Consider the following 14,588-nt stretch of genomic DNA (forward strand, 5'->3'; position numbering starts at 1 on the left):
GAGACTGGCTGGACACAATGCTACATCCTCATCCTACTACTTTTATTACGCAGGGCAATCTTCTGTAGGGTTGTGACTAATTGTTGCATTAATCTAAACTATTTCATTGATGTGAGGCCTCGTTCACATCTGCGTAAGTAATCTGTTCAGGGGAGTCCACATGGGGACCCCCCCCCCCCCCCCCGAATGGACTACCAAACGTATTGGCAAGTGGCGTACAGGGAAAGCACAGGGACCCCAAAAATTATAATGGGGTCTGTGTGCTTTCCTCATGGTTTCCCCATGGAACATGCAGACAGAAAAGTAGTTCATGATCTACTTTCCTGTCTCCTGTCTTGCATGACTTGTGCGGAGAGCACACAGACCCCATTATAGTCTATGGGGTTCGTGTGCTTTTACTGTACACTGCTTGCCAATGCGTTCAGTAGTCCATACGGACTTCCCCAAACAGATCACTGACGCAGATGTGAACGAGGCCTCAGCCAAGTGCAATGATTTCAGAAGAACCAGGTAACTATCTAATGAGGGGTTCTAGTGTTTGCCCCAAAGCAGATGCCAGAGGAGATAAGGATAGGGATGTTGGATTTAGCTAAGCGTACTGTATATAAGCTCATGACTGTTTAATCTCTGTGACAAAGTCAATAGCACCTGCCATATCAGCATTGTGTTGGCGGATAGACAATTTCAGAATTTCAAGAAAAAAAATGAAGCACACAATCAACGTGTCTGTCAGTTGAAAAGTAAAAGAATGACCCCCTAATGGGTGCACATGTGGCATCAAGTAGTGAAAATTAACAGAATTTTTAAGAAAAATTTGTGGCACACCGCTATGCTTCAGCATGTGCTACAGTGCCACTCAATGTGCATTTCACCTTACAGCCATGAAATGAGGGTGGTATAGTGGAAGCAATGACTTGCCCTGGTAAAGGAACCTGAGATTATGGGGGATCCCTTCAAGTGTTGTAACGTGGCCTACACGCCAGGTGATGTTACAGTTGAAACCAGAAGTTTACATAAACCGTATAAAAAGACACATATGCATGTTTTTCTCACTATTTGACATGAAAACAGAATAAGCCTTTCCCATTTTAGGTCAAATAGGATTATCAAAGTTATTTATATTTGTCAAATGTCAGAATAATGAGAGATAATTTTTGAGGGCAATTTTTATTATATTCTGAAAAGTCAAAAGTTTACATATATTTCATTATTTAGTACTATTGCCCTTAAACTGTATGACTTGGGTAAAACATTTTGGATATCCTTCCACAATTTATCTTTGGTTCCATGATGGGATCCCCTAATTAAAATTTTAGGTCTTGCCCCTTTTTTGCAGATCAAAAAATCCCATTATTTGACCCCACATAGTATAACACCCCCTTTTTTGGCTCCTACTCGGTATACAATCCTTGAAACGGTATACGACATGAAAAAAATAGGAACATAGCACAATTGAAGGGATGATTAACACCAGTATAACTCCCAACTATGTAAATTAGGCCATTAGAAGATGGCGTGTTCCTGATCTCTATACAATACACAAAACACCAAAGAGGCTGAGCTGAGTGTTAAACTCCTCTCAACCCCTTTGGTGTTTTGTGGCTCCCCAAACAGTATATGACCCCCTTTTTCTGGTCCCCCCACATGGTATATGGCCGCCAACAAAGATTTTGCAGATTAGCACAGGCAGAATCAGTGTTTGTTTTATTCAATGAAAAAGTTTAACTCTTGCTGTACAGGACTGTAAAAACAATATAAGGCCCGATTCACATCTGCGTTCGGGTATCCATTCGGGCAGTTTGTTTGCGTATCCCCAAATGGAAATCTGTACGCATAAAAAAGCGATTACCTAAGGAAATCCACAGACCCCATAGACTATAATGGGGTCCTTGTGGTTTCCACTCAGTTTCTGCAGGAAACATGCGGAGAAAAAGAGGACTTTTATCTCCACATGTTTCGCATGGAAACCGTGTGGAAACCACATGGACCCCATTATAGTCTATGGGGTTTCCCAGGTAAACGATTTTTTATGTATATAGGTTTCCGTTCTGGGAATTGCCAAGTGGACTCCCCGGATGGAAACACGAACGCAGATGTGAACTGGACCTAAGAAGATATTCCGCGGTCAATCACAGATTGAATTACATAGAACAAAATAGACAAAATTTGAAAGGGTTTAAAGAGGACCTTTCATGTCCTTAGGCACATGTAGTTTTATATATTACTAGAAAGCCAACAGTGGTTTCCTGTTATGTGCCTCTGAGGTTGCCATCAGTGCCATTATAAGGGTACCAATCTCTGCCCACTATCAGAAAGGCGTTCCTGACAATCTAGCTGGGCTGTGAGAAACATGCCCCCCCCAACCCCGATTGTATTCATCTATAGACCTGTACTGTCAGAGGGGGCATTCTGTAACTTCCAGCGATAATGCTAAGCTGTGAGGAATGCCCCTCCGACCGTACTCGTCCATAGAATAGTGCTGAGGGGCGTTGTGGGAATAAAGGTATCTAAGGACTACATCACTGTTGCATCCACTTATAAAGTTTTTCCCTACACCACTAATGTGGCCCCTTCATGCTCATGATCACTTGGATGGACACAATTGTAGCCCATAATAAAAAAAAGTTATGGTATACCGTAACTAATTATGAATGAGAAAACACCATTAATGTTTTTAGAGATGTATCTTATAGACTATAGTCAAAACTATATATAGGCTTACAGACTATAGAACATAGTCAAAACTTGATTTATTAAAGAACATTGGTAAAAGTAAAGAGGTTTTCCATTACTGGATATTAATGGCCTATCCCTCAGATCAATGGCCTATCCTCCAGTGGGGGTCTGATCAATTGCTCACAATGCAATCTGCTTAACCAAAATCAGTTCCATATATTATTTAATGGATTTGCCACTTTATTGAAGCAAGAATCTCATTTAGGTGTCAGATCCCACAGATCTGATATCAATGACCTATCCTAAGGACAGCCATCAATATCTATACATACCGCTCTAAACCAAAGCTTACAATGTTAAGGGCATATAACTTGAATCTGTTACTGTGCTATCAAAATAATATGATATGTATCCTCACTGAAAAATATGATCCAGGAATAGCACATGCATGTTGTGACTACAATGTTTAACATTTGTGTACATGGCTTAAGTAATGGCTATTTGTGGCCCAGAAATTCCCACAAGGAGATAGCACACAGATGACTTCTGTAACTCGATGCTTGTCTAAGTGGTACGTGTTTATGTGACTTTGAAAAAATACTATGTGTAGAAAACAAAAGCTATAGGAGATTTCCAAGTTAATAAATACACAGATATTTGGATTTTTAAGAGTTGATACAAGTCCAAAGCTGCTTACAGTGACACGGCTGTTTTTATGACTATTTGTACTTTTATTCATTTGTTATTTTTCCTGTATACAGTGAACAAATGTATCACTCTGAACTTGTATCTGAAAGCATACAGCAGCATCACACAAGAAAGTCAAGTTAAAGTCTGCTGGAGCTGATTATTTAACACAATAAGATAAGATAATCCTTTAATAGTCCCACAATGGGGAAATTTCAGTGATACAGTTTCATGGATGGTACAGTAGTATATAACAAGAGGGAAAACACATAGAAGCTCATGGCAGATAGAGAGATAATAGGAATCATAGCAACTAAAAAGAAAGAAACACAGACACACTGCAGAATCATTTAGTTCTTTGTGTGAAGTGATGTTGATAATACAGGACACGAGGAGGGGGTCACAGCATGTAGATATAACAGGCAGAATGTTTTTTTTTTTTTTTTTTGCAGAGGTGGGGGACATATGCAACTATCACGATAACATGTGGTAGGTCTTTGGTAGGTGGTGAGATCTCATGCTCACAGCTGATAGTTCGGTATCTTGCATCAGCGCTATTGTTCCTTAACCACAAAAATGCCCCAAATGTCCTTCATCACAGCCCTCCTCCTCCTTTCTTTTTACCACTGTGTTCTACTGCCCAAGAAGTCTGAAGCCATCCAGGTAGACAGGGTGCTGCTCTCTTGCCAAGCTTCCATAAACTTATGGGATAATAACTGCAATATTAAACTTTGCTACATCTGTATAATATGAATTGCCCATATATTGTTCATAGAGGATTTAGACAAATTTATGCAGATACCCCTCCTAAATGGTAGCTTTTTATACAACTCCATTTTCAGTGGTGAACCTAGCCTCTCTGCTGCCTGAGGCAGACGATCGAAAGACGCCCCTTTGGACCACCATGACCACATCTTTCAGCTGTGACCTGTCTCTATAAAGTTTGAAACACAGACATCTTTCACTCCTCACTTCTCCACGCACCCAACCCCTATATATATTTATATACATATATATCCCACAGCGGCCCCTGCAGCCTATATTATGCCCCACAGTGCACATTAGACTGTGGGGCATAATAGAGGTTGCAGGGGGGCCACTGTGGGGCATAATAGAGGTTACAGAGGCCACAATGGACCCTTCAAGCTCTATTATTATACTCAGGGGTCTTTTCAGATCCCCGAGTATAATAATCGGAGACCCAGGGGAGATGAGAGAACATAATAAACACTGTTACTCACCGATCTGTGCCCCGGGTGAAGAGCTATCTGTGCCAGTACTGTAGCTTTTCTCAGCCAGAAGGGCGTTCCTGACAGTCAGTCAGGTACGTCCTTCTTCCCAGCAGCGCCTATAGCGCTGTACTGTGTGTGCATGGAGGAACGCCCCCTCCCTCTGCTCACAGTGCACATCCATAGACGAGTATTATCAGGAGGGGAGGGGGCGTTCCTCCCCGCTCACACAGTACAGCGCTATAGGCGCTGCTGGGAAGAAGGACGTTCCTGACAGACTGTCAGGAACGCCCTTCTGACTGCGAAGAGCTACAGTACCGGCACCGATAGCTCTTCACTCGGGGCACAGATCAGGAAAGCTGATATTGCGCTGAATTCAGCGCACTGTCGGCTTTCCAGCGGTATACAGAACTGCCTTTGCCCAAACCCATGAAAGGTCCTCTTTAATCCTAGCAGGCTTCAGGCCTATATGGTACTGCTAGCACAGGCTTTGGGCCTATATGGTAATATGCCAGACCATGTGACGTCTTGGCATTACCATATAGGCCCGAACCCAGCTAGGATTAACATCAGATCCCGGATAGGTAAGAAAAAAAAAGTAAAAAAAAAAAATCACCTGTGCGCCGCCTTAGGTGAGCACCTCACCTCGCCTCATTAGTGGTGCGGCGCTGTCCATTTTCATAGGTAAACATTAGTAGAATGGGTCATACTCTCCCAAATTCACACTAAAGACATCCCCTGCTACCTCTTGTGTCACCCCTCTACCTCATAGATTGTAAGCTCTTGCGAGCAGGGCCCTCAGTCCCAGTGTGTGAAATGACTTTCTTTGTAATGCATCTTTCTGTCTGTATTTGAAGCATACAAATTGTACAGCGCTGCGGAATATGTTGGCACTATATAAATAAAATTTATTATTATTATTATTATTACTATTATTATTATATTTCCAAAAAGTCAGTTCCTCCTATAGTTTTCCAAAGACAAATGCTATTTTGGGGAAATGGAAATCTAGAAAGAACAACAGCTCAACTCAATTGTGTATTGTATAATGCAACTGGAAGCTACATTAGCACACTACTTGATAAAAGGGCTTTAGGAGTTTATTTTTTGGGGCATATCCAGGGCCCCATATGGTGTAATCGCTGCAGTTTTACAGGTGAATCCCATCCCTTCTTTGTGATGAAATATGCGCTGCAGGCACATAGTGATTCCAAAAGGAATGGGTACCTATGTTATGGCAACACAAATGATTACCAGTATAGGGGCAGGGGCAGACCTCTTGCAAGCGGTACATAGTAATATAAAAATGTGGATGTTCCTGGATACGTCTTATTTTGGTTTATTCACCTTATAAAACAAGTCATATTTTATTCATAGCTTTTTAGATTTTATCTGCATTTTTTTCCTTGTTTTCAAGTACATTGCAAATAATAAACAGAAAAATGTTTTCGTACAATCAAATGATTTCTATTTGAGTCTTTTTCGATGGCGTTTACTTGTGTATCTGTCTTTTCTTACAGTACTTGTTTTTTTAAAGCATAAATACAAAGTTAGCGGATGACAGACACAACAAGCATTCTATTATTCATAGATAACCCAGTCTATGCAACGCTACAACATCTGTGCATAGACTACAGACAGTGATGAATTATTTAAAAAATTCAGAAGGAATTCCATTTACCAAGGCTATGACCTAGGATTAGAGACACAGACAAATACATAGACATACATACTCATATAGCCAGAAAACTCATACACTATAAATAACTGCAAATGATTTGGAAGCCTGGACTACACCGCAGTGTCATTATAGTAATGTGTATGGAAATAAAAGAGACTACAGTGTAGGCCGGACAAGTCATGGACTCTGGCAAGCAGGATTCATCTATAAACTCAGCTGGAAAGGCCTAATGAAGATGTGTAATAGAGTTAAAAGCCTGTATATTATGCTAAAAATATAGAGCATTCTGCATGTAGACCTTAAAGGGATTGCAAGAGAGCAACTTTTATCAGTGCTTTTGGTAGTTTTTTTTTGAGATATAGTAATAAGTGGATTGTCTAAATTTTTTGACTAAGGTTTAAGACTACTGCTGAAGGGGCCAATGGCATAAAAACTTTACTCAACTCATCCCGATCTTCTTTTTCCAACAAGAGCAGATCTGGTCTCCTGTTTATGCCAGGTGACACTGCTTTCTTGCACCAAACAGGCCCCTCAAGTCTTAATCCGCTTCTTGGTCATTACATTCTGCAAATATGAATGTTGCAGGACAGGGATTGGGGCAGGTCGAGGCCTAGCTTATTTATTAAAACTCAAACCAGTTCCCTGGCGTGAGTCAGAATAGCAATCTATGCCAGTTCCTGCCTAGCGTAGATTTCCATTCTCCCTCCAGGACCCCTGACAGATTTATAAAGAATCCACTACCTCTTCATGAATTTCTCAGCCTCTGTGCCAGTTGGGCCATTTATTAAGACTGGGGTACGATACACCACTCTTCATATGTGCCCCGTAGAATAATTTGGCTCTCGGAATGTATGGAAAATTTTCCAGAAGTGTCATTTCTCAATTTCAAATGCAGGGCTTATGATATTATTGGTAATGAGAGGGGAATGACTTACTGCTAGACCTGGCATGTGTCTTGCAGGAACAAAGGATCAGAAATTCTTAAATTCAATTGACCCTAACCTTCTTTCCCTCCACATTAGCTATAGAGAGCGAATCAGAAGACCCCAATGAAGATTACTCACATTAGCCTTAAACCGTTCTCCAACATGATAATATTCTGTCTGTGTTTTTGGCTATATTTGCATGAACAGCTTTACTTATATCGAATATCATATCCCTTTAGATCAGTCAGACATTAGTGGTGACCTTACAAAACCAGTGGGGAGTGATTCCTAGAGATTCCTCTAAATAAGACTGCCTTAATCCCCTAAACCGTTTTTGATATATATTGTTTTCCGCCACAGCAATTACCATTTTACTATATTCTATTAAAAGTTATATTTTACTTTTCTCATTAATTGGTATGTTTACTTTTCCCTCCACAATACGCAGTCACTCGTATAAAGATGTATACTGTACATATATCTGGAGAAGAACCTACATTTTTTGTATTATACTGATAATAATGTTACAAAAGGTAGAAATTTTCAAAAATAGTTGCAGGAATAATTACAGCTCCGCAGAATAACACTTATATTGTACATCTGTAAATTACTTTGGTGTCTTCTCTGCCAACATGATATTGTAGACTCCTTCAAGTTCTTCTTCTTCTACCATTTTCTAAACATTTATCACAATTTTATACTTTTACCTTTTTTATTTTTATGTATCTGGTTCTCAGTGAAACCAGAAATTTGGATGTGGATGTGGCGATGGATGGATCAACAATTTGCTATCCTTTGCTCCAAGTATAATTAGTTCTTCTTGAAAAGTTCAGAAGAAAGTGTAAGTAATGATGGAGGAAGGGTCAGATGACTGATAATTAGGCATTGTCTGGAGACCTTCCTATTTCAGGTTAAAGCCATCACACTCTTAATGATACTAATATACAAATGATAAGGACATAATGGCCTTTTCACATCCGTTATGATAACTGGAATAACACTGGTCTAAGATTGATAATAATAATGTGTCTTTCTGATAGCTTGACATCTTTTCAAATGATACCTGGCAGAAGCGTCTCTTCTCGCGTATACTATATTTATGCAAATTTTTACCCAAAGTTTCTGTTTATATATATCTAGAATAAAAACATTCATTATGCAATATATTTCAAAGGGCCACAATATAAAAGGATTTATAGGTTACTCATATTTAATAGGTATTCGTAAGGAAATATCAATTCTCTCAAAGTAGTTTCAATAGCCATCAACATGGATTAGGTTTAACCCCTTCCCGACATGCGCCGTAATAGTACGGCGCGTGTCGGGTCTGTAACTATGGCGACCGCCCGGGAGCAGTAGACAACCGGCTCTGATGCCTCCGATCGGTCCCCGGACCGATCGGAGGCATTAACCCCTCCGGCGCTGCTGTCAAAGGCGCCGGAGGCGCCATTTTCCCGGCGGCGCATGGGCGCCGCCATTTTGGCAAGGATCGCCGGCTCCTGGAGCATGCTCCAGGGCCGACCCGCCGTTGCCATGACAGCCGGGAGCCTTGTTAAAGGCTCCCAGCCGGTCTGCAAATTCTCTCTTTTGCAGGCTGGTGTATACAGCCTGCAAAAGAGATGATGATTTTTTGCAATGCATTGCAATGCATTAGCATTGTAATGCATTGCATTAGTGATCAGACCCCCTGGGGTTCAACACCCCTAGGGGGTCTAATAAATGCAAAAAAATAAAAATAAAAAAAAAAGTTAAAAAAAATATTAAAAAATATAAAAAGAATTAAAAGTTCAAATCACCCCCCTTTCCCTAGAACACATATAAAAGTAGTTAAATACTGTGAAACATATACATGTTAGGTATCCCCGCATCCGAAATCGCCCGCTCTACAAATCTATAAAAATATTTTTCCTGTTCGGTAAACGCCGTAGCAGGAAAAATAGTCAAAAGTGCCAAACCGCCGTTTTTTCACTGTTTTAATTCTGATAAAAATTTTAATAAAAAGTGATCAAAGCAATAACATTTCCCGAAAATGGTAGAACTAAAAAGTACACCCGGCCCCGCAAAAAAAGACGCCCTATACATCCCCGTACACGCACGTATAAAAAAGTTACGGCTGTCGGAATATGGCGACTTTTAGAAAAAAAAAATTTTAACACCGTTTTGGAATTTTTTTTAGGGGTCAGAATGTAAATAAAAACATATAAATTTGGTATCTCTGGAACCGTACCGAAACACAGAATATAGGGGACATGTCATTTTGGCTGCACAGTGAACACCGTAAAACCAAAGCCCGTAAGAAAGTCACAGAAATGCATTTTTTCTTCAAATCCACCCCATTCTGAATTTTTTTCCTGCTTCCCAGTACATTATATAGAATAATTAATGGTGGCATCATGAAGAAAAAATTGTCCCGCAAAAATTAAGACCTCATATGACTCTGGGAGCGGAGAAATAAAAAAGTTATGGGGTATAGAAGGAGGGGAGTCAAAAACGAAAAACGAAAATCAAAAAATGCCATCGGCGGGAAGGGGTTAAAGAGATCTTAAGATTTTGTAAGAAACTGCTCATTCCCTGATATTGTATCTGGAAACGTCTAGCCCAGGGGTGCTCACACTTTTTTAGCGTGTGAGCTACTTTATTAGCTGACCAAGGCAAAAGATCTACTAGGCTGGAGCCGAGGCGGGCCTGTGGGCGGGGCCGAGGCGGACCTATAGGTGGGACAGGGCGGGCTTGTGGGTGGGACGGGCGTGTCTGTGGGCGGGATCGGGCTTTTGGGCGGGGCCGGCGGATCGTGAGAGCAGGAGACAGCGGCGTTCTGTGGCCACCCAGGGATCCCCAGTGTCTGGTCTGTTTGTTCACAGCGCAGGCTGAGAGTCATCTCTGGACACTGGCAGGCTGGGACTGTGGCAGCCCCGCCTGCCAGTGTCCAGAGATGACTCTCAGCCTGCACTGTGAACAAGCAGACACCGGGGATCCCTGCATCCGGCGATCGACCCATACGTCCTTTGCGATCTACCAGTAGATCAAAGTCTAGACCAGTTTACCCAAATGGAAAAGTAAGGAAGGAAACTTGTGTACATATCTGAAATCGGCAGAGTAACTGGTCTAGTTGTTTGGTGTGAGCAATAAGGGTCTGTTCACACAGAGTTTTTTGGCAGTGGATTTTGGCGCGGAATCCGTCTTCAAATTCGCTGCCAAATACGACCCCCATTGACTTCAATGGGAGCCGCTCGCTTCTTTTTTCTGCTAGCTAAAACGGAAAAAAGTAGTGAGCTGCCCTGTCTTGCCACGGATTCTGCGGCTGACTCAGCCCGCGGCATGAGGCTCCCTCCCGATGAGGCCCATTCATTCGGTCCTAATCCGTAGTGGATTGCTGTGATGGGATGCTGGTGCACTGAACCGACATTCATTCGTAGCTAGCCATGCGGTATGTTCACAGGCGGAATACATTTTCCGCCATGTGAACATACCATAAAAGTGAAAACCTGCGGCAGTCTGCAAGAGGGACTGAGATCGTTCATGATGTTAAGGATGCCGCCCTCTATTGGGTGGTGTACAGAGTGCACTCTGTTCTCCTAATTCCATCCAGGAGATTAGATTTGCATATTTTTTACCCAGAGGGACTGAGAGAAGACAATAATCATTGAAAAAAAAAAAAAAAAAGCCAAAATTAAACACATTTGCCAACCATCTTTACCAATGCGTCTGGTAGTCCATTTGGCGGGGGTTTCGCGGGGGTGCCCTGCGGACTCCCCCGAACGGATTTCTGACACAGATGTGAACCAGGCCTAAATGAAGCCTAGTTGCAAAGAAAACTCTTGCAGAATTGGCAAGTATCAATTAGTCTTAGTGGTAAGATTTAGCAACTTATTTAAAAATATAATGACATGAAAAATAATTAAAAAAAAAAAACAAAAAACAAAATCAAGAATTCTTTCAAAAATATGTTTAACACAAAACCTGATTTAGAAAAGAGGACATTTTCTTGTGACACATTCCCTTTAAAAACCTTACATTACATGTATTGCATTGTACATACAAACAAGCATATTTAGGCTTAATGTCCTGTTAAACATTATGGTTTATTACCTTTATACACTGAATTACCAGAACCAGAACCCAATCCAATGCTATACCTTTGGCACCAGTATGCACAGGGCTACTACTTTATAGAGGAGAAGTACATGGTGTGGTCCATAGATATAAGAATGGCCACGAACACCAAATAATGAATACATTAAATGGAATATGGCTTTTTATTATGTTGTTTTAGTATAGATTCTTATTTTGTACAGCTGAATGTCGGATCTTATTTTAAGTGAAATGAGATATAAAATGTGCTATTTGAGGCATACGTATACTAGACAAGTAATTATACCTAGTTAAGTGTTTGCTTCTTTGGAAAAATGCTAATTGTTTAATCTTCACAAATTGATGTTCTTGAGTTATAATTTGTCTGTTTAAGAAGCACTGGAGATCATTTTCTTCATTTAAAGCGCTAAATCAATCACGATTTTTCATTTACATATGAACTAGCCATTTTTATACCAGCAGCTTACAGCTCACACTTAATATTAATTTCAACAATGAATGGAATGGAAATGTGATTTACTGTTTATATGGATGAAACCATTTTCACAGTCATGTCTACATTGGATAGAATATACTAACCTCATTTTACAAATGCCAGCTATTGTAAAAGTTAAATGTCTTACATTCAGCGCTGGGTCAGTAACTTAGATTATAGCATTGTATGGAGGCAGTAGCGTTGACCATTCAGTAGAAGCATGACTTCTTGTCAAATGAGGGAATTCATAAAGACAGAAGTATTGTACACCGGTCTTGTTGTCTCCTGTGATGGCAGAATATTCGTCTGATTCATGTTCAGTAGAGATGAGTGAACACTGTTCGGATCAGCCGATCCGAACAGCACGCTCCCATAGAAATGAATGGAAGCACCTGTGACGCTGACTTTGCCGGCGTCCGGCCGGCGTCACAGGTGCTTCCATTCATTTCTATGGGAGCGTGCTGCTCGGATCGGCTGATCTGAACAGTGTTCGCTCATCTCTAATGTTGAGGCCTAGCCCTTTATCAGGCCCATCCTCCACTAGACCCATCCTCCGACAGAAATCTACACCAATACTTAACTAATGTAGATTTCTATCATCATTTACACCACAAAAGACACATAAATGGCAGTGGATCTGGTACAGGTAGAGAACTCATACATATCCTACCCTACCCCCCCCCCCCCATCTTTGAGAAAAGTGGCGAGGGCACCATAAAAACACCACCTGTAACTATTTCAATTTCAAGAGGTGTTAAAAAGTTGTCAACAACCAGCTTAGTAAACGGAGAGGTGCTCCGACTCCAGTGGAGATCCAAGGAACATGTATTGAGATAGTCAGGACCTATGAGTACCTTGGTGTGTTCCTCAACAATAAACTACACTGGGCTGATCACCTGGAGGCGCTGCACAGAAAGGGCCACAGCAGACTCTACCTGCTCAGGAAGCTGAGGGCCTTCGGAGTCCAGGGGACACTTCTTAGAGCCTTCTTCAACTCTGTGGTTGCTTCAGCCATCTTTTTTCGGTGTGGCCTGCTGGGGGAGATAAGAGATAAAGGGGTGACAGCCAGAGAAGAGTCACAACACTTGTCACTGTCTGTAGGTAAACCTGTCAAATCAGGTCCCACCCTCAATGCACTTGCAGACCTATTTACTTATATATACTGTCTACCAATAAATATTTGGACACCTGTGGTAGAATAGAAGAACAACATTTATCCATATACAATAGTTGGTAGAGCCCAGCAGATGCTTCCCTACAGATGGTATTGATCGATACAATACTCCTGGATGCCTGTTGGAACTCCCAGTGTATTTGAGCCATCGGTTGGGTGTGGTTTCTCTGGTCAGCACCCATCGGTCTCTATCTCCCAATTTCGGGGGTCTACCGACTTGGGGCACATTCCAACAACCACCGTTCACCTTCCACTCCATAATCACATAGGCCACTGTCAATTTTAGGCATTTCAGTTCGCTTGCTATGTCCATTAAGGATCAACCATTTCTGTGGTACCCCACAATTACCCCTTTCTCAAAATCGGATAACTCTGTACTTTGTGGCATCTTGCATCTGACTAATGCCAAAGCACTAATGTCAATGATGTTTCCTACATTATATTTAATGGCGGAAGGCATGACACCGCAGATATTTTCATTTGCATGGGTGTCCAAATACTTATTTGCATACCAAAGAAAACCCGGATTTCTACTGAACGGCGTCGAGGAGAAGACATCTAAAGGTAGGAGAAGAATAGCCTTTTTTAACGCTATTCCTACGTGTTAGTCAGAAAAAAGGGTATCCAATGATAGGATCCCTTTAAGGCTAAAGTCCCATGCAGTGAATTGCTTCCAAAAAAATGCTGCAAAAAAAGGCTTAGATGAAAATGCAATATTTCTGCCCCTTTCATACCAATACAGAAAATGCCAGTGTTTCATATGTATAATTGACATGCTGCAATTTGCAAAAATGCAAATGTTTATGAAATCGCTGTTTTTTTGTTTTTTTTTCTGCAATGTATGGTTGGAATTAGTCAAAATCCCATCCACATTGCAGTTAATGCAAAATGCTGTGCCCTTGCAATGTGGGACCCTGACTATAAATGGAATCTGATTTAGTAACGCTATTTGAAATACTTGTAACTGTCCCTTTCATTCTGAGCGACATTCTCACGCTTCCTATCCATTTGGAAATCTTGATTCTACACATTTCTTCTGAATTTTGCTCTGGTGGCATCACAGCTAACTGGACTGTGCTCTCAACAAAATTCAGAGACAGCATGCAGATGCAACATTTCCAATTTTGTGAAAAATTGGTGTATTTGAACAAATTTAGGAAACGGTAGGGGTTGGCATCTGTGTGTATTTGTGTGTATATGTGCACATGGTGTGTGTTCCAATCAGCAATGGGTGACCTTGCTTATCATAACCTTTCGTATCCACAATGTAAAACAGTATATTTCTATGTCAAGAACGTTTCGTACTCGCCACAGAACTCAAGTTAAACATATCATGTTCTTGTTCAATATGTATGTACTGAAGTTACCGAGAAGTGCAGTTGGCTTGTTTAAAATTCAATTAAACATTTTTTTTTTTTTGTGTTCTAATTAAATAATCAGATTTGCAGATGTTACATTCCCTTCTGCCAATGTTTCAGGCATATATAACATTTATTTTACATGTATAACTACATAAGTAGACAAGTAATAAGGCGTAAATATAAAATGTTTGTTTTGAGTGCACTACAATATCAATGAAGAAGAATATGAGATGATATCTTAAACGCAATGGGGAGTCGTATTTATTATTTATTGTGCGCTTTAGACA

This window comes from Leptodactylus fuscus, chromosome 1 (assembly GCF_031893055.1).
Source record: "Leptodactylus fuscus isolate aLepFus1 chromosome 1, aLepFus1.hap2, whole genome shotgun sequence".
Classification (NCBI taxonomy): domain Eukaryota; kingdom Metazoa; phylum Chordata; class Amphibia; order Anura; family Leptodactylidae; genus Leptodactylus; species Leptodactylus fuscus.